The 7,709-nt window shown below is 44.0% G+C and overlaps 1 long non-coding RNA gene across 1 annotated transcript; it reads right to left on the reverse strand.

Moving 5' to 3' along the window:
• Positions 1–5,460: 5,460 nt before the first annotated feature.
• Positions 5,461–6,879, reverse strand: LOC143270801 (uncharacterized). Its single transcript, XR_013048032.1, has 3 exons — positions 6,755–6,879; positions 5,696–5,801; positions 5,461–5,589 (listed from the first exon to the last, which is right to left on the reverse strand). It is a non-coding gene; the product is annotated as an uncharacterized LOC143270801 (long non-coding RNA).
• Positions 6,880–7,709: the final 830 nt, after the last annotated feature.

Consider the following 7,709-nt stretch of genomic DNA (forward strand, 5'->3'; position numbering starts at 1 on the left):
CCACTGCATAAGGGGAAATAAATTGCAGCCTAGTTATACAACAGAAACTCTTGATGTATGAAGACAATATGGATAAATTACACATGTGTACTATGGATTGAAAGAAGCCAGACCCAAGGATAGAAAAATAATATATGTTAATAATAAGTAGTAAAATAGGAGTGTATCTAAAGGGTTATTTGGCAAATGCCTAGAGCAGGAAGTCTAATCCCCCACAAGATACCATCGACAACTTCAACTGCAGAAGATGTTCAGTAATGTGCACGTAGCATTGACTCAGCAAAGAGAGATGTTCCCATCACACCTTCGTCAGCCTCCTCTTTACATTTCATCAGAGGAAGGAAAAAAAGATAAGAGGAATGAGGGGGAGGTAAAAGAGGAGAGAGATGTAGAACACCTCATATTTTCAGCCTTCTGTGAGCCTTGACTTGTTTCTTTTCTTTCCTCAGTAACAATGTGTTGTGTTACTGACCTGTTTGTTTTTTCACAATTCACTTTTAAGCTATAAGAGAAGCAGGAAAGATATGTAAAATACAAATCTGGTGCTCTCTTTTATAAATGTGTATAAATACAAGGGAATTAGAATGTGGAAACCCGGCACACACATGAAACATCAGTATAATCACATAAAAGGCTTTTATGTGATATTGTGTGCGAGACCATCTCTGAAGCACTGTAAGTGACCAGATACAGACTTTTGGGCGGGGTGGTTAGAGGGGGCCTTGAAAGATTTAGGTAGAAAGATGCAGTCTACTTGTTTCCCAACTAATACTCATTTTCTATTTATTTTTTAGTTAGTAAGCTAAAATGTATGGTGGTATTTTATTTGTACTGAAATGTGATTTTATTTGTATGTTAATAAATAAAGTTGCCTGGGGGTCAGAGCTAATAGCAAGCCATAGCAGAAGTCTGGCAGTGGTAGCACATGCCCTTAATCCTGATCACATGACAGGCAGATATGTGAGTTCAAGGATCCCACCAGCATGGTATCACACGCCTTTAATCTCAATACCAACCATAGAAGACCTGGAGATCTGTACAGACAGGCAGTGACGAGGAGGTCATGTGATTGGGTTTACAACCAATGAGAAGGCAGAACAAAAGGTCAATAAAAAGGACAAACACACAGGAAGTAGGTCTCTTGCGGAGAGGTAGGACAGCAGCGGCAGTGAAGGGTAAGGTTTTTAATCTCAGCTCTTAGCTATTGCTCTGACCTCTTGGCTTTTAACTCTGTATTTGACTCTGTGTTTCTTATTTAACAAGACGGTTACATCTACAGAAATGAACAATTAAAAGCCCTGGTTTTTGTGAGGAGATGTGTATAGTTGACCCCATTCATTCTTACAGCTAAGCCTGACCACATCACTGTGGTGTCTAGCCAATCATAAGCAAAATGCTGTACAGGGTCCCAGGGAATAACTTAAAAAACAGTAAACTTGCCTGGACATTGCAGCAAGTTCCTACTTCTCCATTCCTATTTTCTGGATTATGGACACGATGTCTGGTACCCTGTCACCCACTTTCAACCACAAGGGCACTCACCTCAGTTGCAGAGCAGAAAGAAAGCCGGGATTGCTGACAGAAGACTTCCATGCAGACCCCAGGCTGCCCGCCTTTACATTTCTTTTCCTCAGAGAGAAAAGGAACCTGTGTATTCACAGTTATTCAAATGAGGTTCATGCTAGCCAACCTAGGCCAAAAGAAGAACCTCCTGTCCTGCTATTAAAACAGATAGGGACAGATAGAATGATACGTTGGCTTAAGCCAAGTCGTGAGGGCCAAATAAGCTGGGCAGGACAACGCACATCTGTAGACCCAGTTCTGAGGAAGGAGAGACAAGAGGACCAGGGAGGCTTGCTGGTCAGCTCATCAAGTGTTCAATAAACTCTGTCTCAAAAAAATAAGGAGGAAGGTAACTGAGCATGGCAGCTGACACCAGCCCCTGGCCTCCACTATGTAGACACATATGCATGCATGCGCACACACACACACACACTCACACACACCCCTAAATTAAATAAAATTATAAGCTGGGCAGTGGTGGCCCACACCTTTAATCCCAGTACTTGGGAGGCAGAAGTAGGTGTATCTCTGAATTCCAGTTCAAGACCAGCCTGGTCTACAGAACAAGCAAGGTCCAGGACAGCCAGGGCTACACACAGAGAAATCCTATCTCAAAAACTAAAAACAAACAATCAAAAAACTGGAAAATTAAATCACTGATTGATTGGTGTCTATTGTAATTCACTCTGTTCTTATTAAAGAGGAGTGTTGCCAGGCCGTGGTGACACACACCTTTTATCAGCACTTGGGAGGCAGAGGCAGGCAGATCTCTGAGTTCAAGGCTAGCCTGGTCTACAAAGTGAGTTCCAGGACACCCAGGGCTACACAGTGAAACCCTGTCTCAAAAAACCAATATATATATTGGAAATAGCTAGACAAAAACCTGAGGTTGGACATCTCTTTCTGATGCCACATCCCCTGATCTGATGCTGTGGACCTGAGACTGGCCATAGAGGGAGCAATTAATAGGGTATTTATCAGAGGCTACATATCAGGGTCAATTTTATTTCTCTCTCTCTGTCTCTATCTGTCTCTCTCTGTCTGTCTCTCTCTGTCTCTCTGTCTCTGTCTTTCTCTCTCTCTCTCTCTCTCTCACCCCAGAGAGCTTGCTGGTAAACATTTGTGCCACCGAAGCAACTGAGTGGGCTGAATGCTACTCCTTGTGATATTGTTCGTAAGAGTGAAATGCTGGAAGGAAGCCAAATGTCCATCATCAGGGAGAGTATTAAATAGACCTCGGGGACAGCCACACACTGTTGGCTTCTGCAAGCCTGGGAAGGAATGAGGAAGAGCCCTCCAGAACAAGGTTGGCTCAAAGCAGGGTTAAGCAGAAGAAGGAATGAGGAAGAATTCTTCACTGTGAGTGAGCACTAAGCTGTATTGTTCAACAAAGAAAGGCTAGCACAGGGCAGGGCTCATAAAATGCCACCTGTGTGGAGTCAACAGAGGGGGTGTGAATGGAAGTGTCTGTCTGTGTTTTCTAAGACAGAGCAACAGGGCCGAGCAAAGGCTTATGCAAACTGAACTAATCCCTGCCTGACACGGTGGAAGGACTCAGAAAAAAGATGGAGGAAGAAGGGGAACTCCCTGACCGTGTTCTTCCCGCGCTGTGGTTGAGCTATGTGGAGGGTTTTGTCATTGTTCGTTGTTTTTATTATTATTCTTTTTTACGTAATGTAAAACTTATTGAGGGCCTGCAAGATGGCTTCCCAGCTAAAGGCTGAGTTACCAAGCCTGATGACCAGAGCTCAATCCCAGGTCCCACATGGTGGAAGGAGAGGACTCCCCCAGACTCTCTGACTCCCACATGGACACTGTGGCATGCACATGGCCCCTAAAATAAATGGATAAACAAATAAATGTCTTTTTAAAGTGTTTATTGAATTTTTTAGAAATGAACTTCTAAAATTTAAAAACAAATAGGAAACGATAATCCTAAATGCATGTCAGACAGAGGGCATAATCACATTGAAGAATTATGTGAAATGACTCCTAAACACACACTTTGACGAGGCATCCCCTAATGCTGTACATCTTGGAGCCATGGGAACCACCAGGAAATCAAGTTTCAGCCAGTGGACTTGTTACTAAAACTAGTATGACTGAATAAAACAAAACACTTTGGGGCAGGGGAGCTGTCTCAGGGGTAGAGTGCTTGTTGTGCAGCCATGAGGTCCCGAGTTCAAGTCCCCAACTTGACTGGGGGTGGGGAGGCAGGAGGCCTCTTTCTCCCATAAAACAAGGACAGCATGGCCACAGTGAACCCTCTCCCCAAATATGTAGTTGTAGGCAAATGCTTGCCTAAAACTCAGATCCCAAAATGCGAGGGCTTCGACTGGCTAAATATGGGCAGCTTGAGTGTGTGACTAGAACACAGTCATCTACCCGTCACACGTTAAATCCACGTGTCCACAATGGTACATTTAAAAAGTTCCCGGCAATCCCGATCCAAAGTTGCTAGTGCACCTGTTCATTACTGAGAAAACCAGCCTGTCCCATCATTTCTGTAGAAAATCTACTTCAGGCTGACCAGATAGTTGATTCCAGAAAATGTACTCAGAGTGAATAAAAGAATCCTAGTGAGGTAGCGCATGACTGTAAACCCAGCACTCACCGGGGAGACTGAGGTTTCCCTGGACTGGGGATTCTTAATTGGAGGCCAGTTGTACCAGTACATTAAAAAAAAAAAAAAAAATGAAAGAAAGAAGAGGGGAAAAGAGGCACATGTAAAATCCTTGGCACCATGCACAAGGGAGGAATGATAAAATCAGGATGAATTAGGTCGAATGGCCTCCATCATCACCAAAGATGCTTTTCAAACAATGAGAAAGTCACCGGGGAATTATCACAGGTGAACCAGCTGACGTCAGAGTTCACGAGTTAAACTGCAGATTGCTGGATATCCAGCCTCTAACTCACCTGCCTCTAGAAAACACGGAGGACAGAGAATAAGCAGGCTGTCACGATGCGGAAGCAATACAGAGTCTGGGGAATTGTGTAGAACAGATAACCCGGTCTCTTTAGCAAGTAAATGGGACCATGATCAGTTGCAGCATAAAAGACTTGGAAATATTAATGAGCCAGGTATGGCAGCGCACACCTGTAATCCCAGCCCTTGGGCGGTGCAGGCAGAAGAATCAGGAGCTCAAGGTCATCTTTAGTGAGTTTGAGGCCAGCTTATGCTACATAAGAGCTTGCCTCAAAAAGTTAAGTAGGACGAAAGAATCGAATAATGACAGCAAAGTATGGATTTTTCACACATTACTGTATGACACCCATTTGGTTATTCTCTGTGGCTCTGGCAGACTTGCCCTGTAGCATGGCATCACCACACCTGTGGCTGTGAAGATGCATTTTGTACTGTCTCCTGGTTAGGACCCAGGGCCTCACCCCAGCCGGTGCTGGGAACAAATCTGGACATGTCTGCATGAAGACAGGGCACTCAGGTTCCCCAGATTCTGAGTCACCTCTGTCATTCATGGTGACCCCCAGGTCAGTGTACAGGCATCAAGAATAGGAGAACTGGGTGTCTTAGTGTTCTGTTGCTGTGAAGAGACGCCATGGCCATGGCAACTCTTATAAAGGGAAACATTTCATTGGAGTGGCTTGCTTACAGTTCAAAGGTTCAGTCCGTTATCATCACCATGGGACATGACAGCATGTAGGCAGACATGGTGCTAGAGGAGCTGAGAGCTCTACATCTTGATCCACAGGCAGCAGAAGGATACTGTGTGTCACACTGGGCAGAGCTTGAGCATATATGAGACCCCCTCCAAAGCCTGCCCCCACAATGACACACTTCCCCCAACAAGTCCACACCGACTCCAATAAGGCCACACCTCCTAATAGTCCCACTCCCTGTGTGCCAAGCATTCAAACACATGAGTCTATGGGGGCCATCCCTATTCAAACCCCCACACCAGGAAATGAAGTCTCCATGCTGTTCTCAGCTTCATCAACCTGTCCTTCTGGCCGTGAGTTGATGAGTGCTCTTGGGATCGGAAGGAGTAGCCAGCAGGCAATTTCCTAGGTAGGGAACAGGGTACGGAGTGGTCACTCTCTTCTCTCTGACACACAGCCTCTTCCCGGACAAAGCCACTAGCCCTTCCCCCTCCCCCCTTCTTCTTCCTACTGGGTCACTTGTGGTGAGTTTTTCTTCTCATCCCCCATGTCTCATTCATCTTCTGGGACATATTGAGAACTTGGTGGTACAGCCTTCTAGGCTGGGCTTTTGATACCTAATGGGGAGATAACAAAAGAATGTGCATGTCCCTGGTAAGAGTAACACTGGTTTCCATTGTTAATCACTCATATATACAAGAAAGGAGTGTGGTGACCAGCTTAGAATCCTTTGTAGCAAATTCTGACACACACCCGCCCCAAGCATATAAAGACTTCAGCTAGCTGAGCAAAGAGTGTGTGCTTGAAAAGGTAGGTACAGAAGAACATACACACACACAAAGAGCATGTCACAGTTCTTCACGTCACTGGAATTGTGCTGTACAAATGTCATTTATTGTTTTCAAGTACATGAGTGATAAATGGCTATGGCCTCATTGTATGAAAACACCCGGCCCAGTTTTATAACTTACTTCTGACAGCTCAAAGCATTGTAGCAGGTACAATGGTACACAGCTATAATCCTAGCACTTGGGAGATGGGATGGAAGAATCAGGAGCTCAGGGTCATTCTTGGCTACATAGCACGTTAGAGGCCAGCCCAGGCTACAGGAAACACTGTCTCAAAAACAAACAGGCACCCATAGTTTTGCATCTGTGTTTATCAACCTAATATTTCCCATGTGCATCCCATGCAATTTGATATGCCTATTTTTAAAAGACCTGTTAGGTGACCTAGGCTGGCCTCAAACTTGAGAACTTCCTGTCTCAGCCTCCTTTAGCATTAAGATGCACACTTGTGCTTATAAGGCAGCATTCAGCTACAGTGTTTTCATTCTCTGCTTATCACTCTGCTGTCAACGGTCCTCTCCACACTGAATCTTTTGCCACTCTGTGTCCGATTCCACAGACTGGGGTTAAGCAGCTTTTGCTCACATCTTTGGGTGGTTTTGTTTGTTTGTTTGTTTGTTTGTTTGTTTGTTTTGGTAGAAATCTCACAGGTTTTAGTGCAGGTGAAGAATATAAGCAGGTTTTTTAAAATGTTTTTCTTGACAGGTGATGGTGGTGCTTACCTTTAATCCTAGCACTTGAGAGGCAGAGGCAGGCGGATCTCTATGAGTTCAAGGCCAGCCTGATTTACAGAGGGAGTTCCATAACAGCCAGGACTGTTCCACAGAGAAATCCTGTCTCGAAAAACAAAACAGAACAAAAAAAGATTCTCTGAACATATATGAATTATACATAATAATGGGCTCCATCATGACATTTCCATACATGTACACTATGCATTTGTTTCCATTGTATTCATACCCCCATAACCCTTTCCTGTTCCTCTCATACTCTTTCTAACACTGCTCCCCTCCTCCTCCCAGCTCCCCCTCTCTACTTTCAGGACTTCCCTGATGAGACTCACCAGGTTGTTTATAGGCTCTCATCTGATGCCTCCTGCATAGGAGGGAATCTAGATCTGGTACTGTAAATCCAGGCAAAAGCCACGACTGGGGCTCATAGGTCGTTCCCCAGGCTCTGCTGTTGTTTTGCGACTGTCAACAACTAAATACTATGTTTGTGCTCACAGGTTAGAGCTGTCATCAGGCCCGTTCAGAAAAGCTTCCTGCTGCAGTCCTCAGTGACAGAAACTCAAAACTCAAAGCTGGTCAAGAAGTTCTGACAAAATATGCTACAAATTGCATAATCATCCTTAGGAAAGAAAATCATAGTATTTCCTAGATACAAAAATGTGGAGCACAATACTACTGCCCATTTCTCCAGGATTTTTTCCTAAATATAAAATGTCAAATGTTAAAATTATACAAGATCTGACTATGTATTTTATGGTAAGACTTTTGTCTACTGGGTAAACAAGCAGGGGCTTAAATTTGCATTTTTTGATTTCTAATAAAATTGAAACTTTTTTTGTTTCAGATAGACAGGTCAATAGATAGATGATAGATGATGGTAGATAGATGGATGATAGATAATGATGAGGATATTATCTAGCTAGCTGGCTGGATGATAGATTGATGA

The sequence above is a fragment of the Peromyscus maniculatus genome, chromosome 1, assembly GCF_049852395.1.
Source record: "Peromyscus maniculatus bairdii isolate BWxNUB_F1_BW_parent chromosome 1, HU_Pman_BW_mat_3.1, whole genome shotgun sequence".
NCBI classification, from domain to species: domain Eukaryota; kingdom Metazoa; phylum Chordata; class Mammalia; order Rodentia; family Cricetidae; genus Peromyscus; species Peromyscus maniculatus.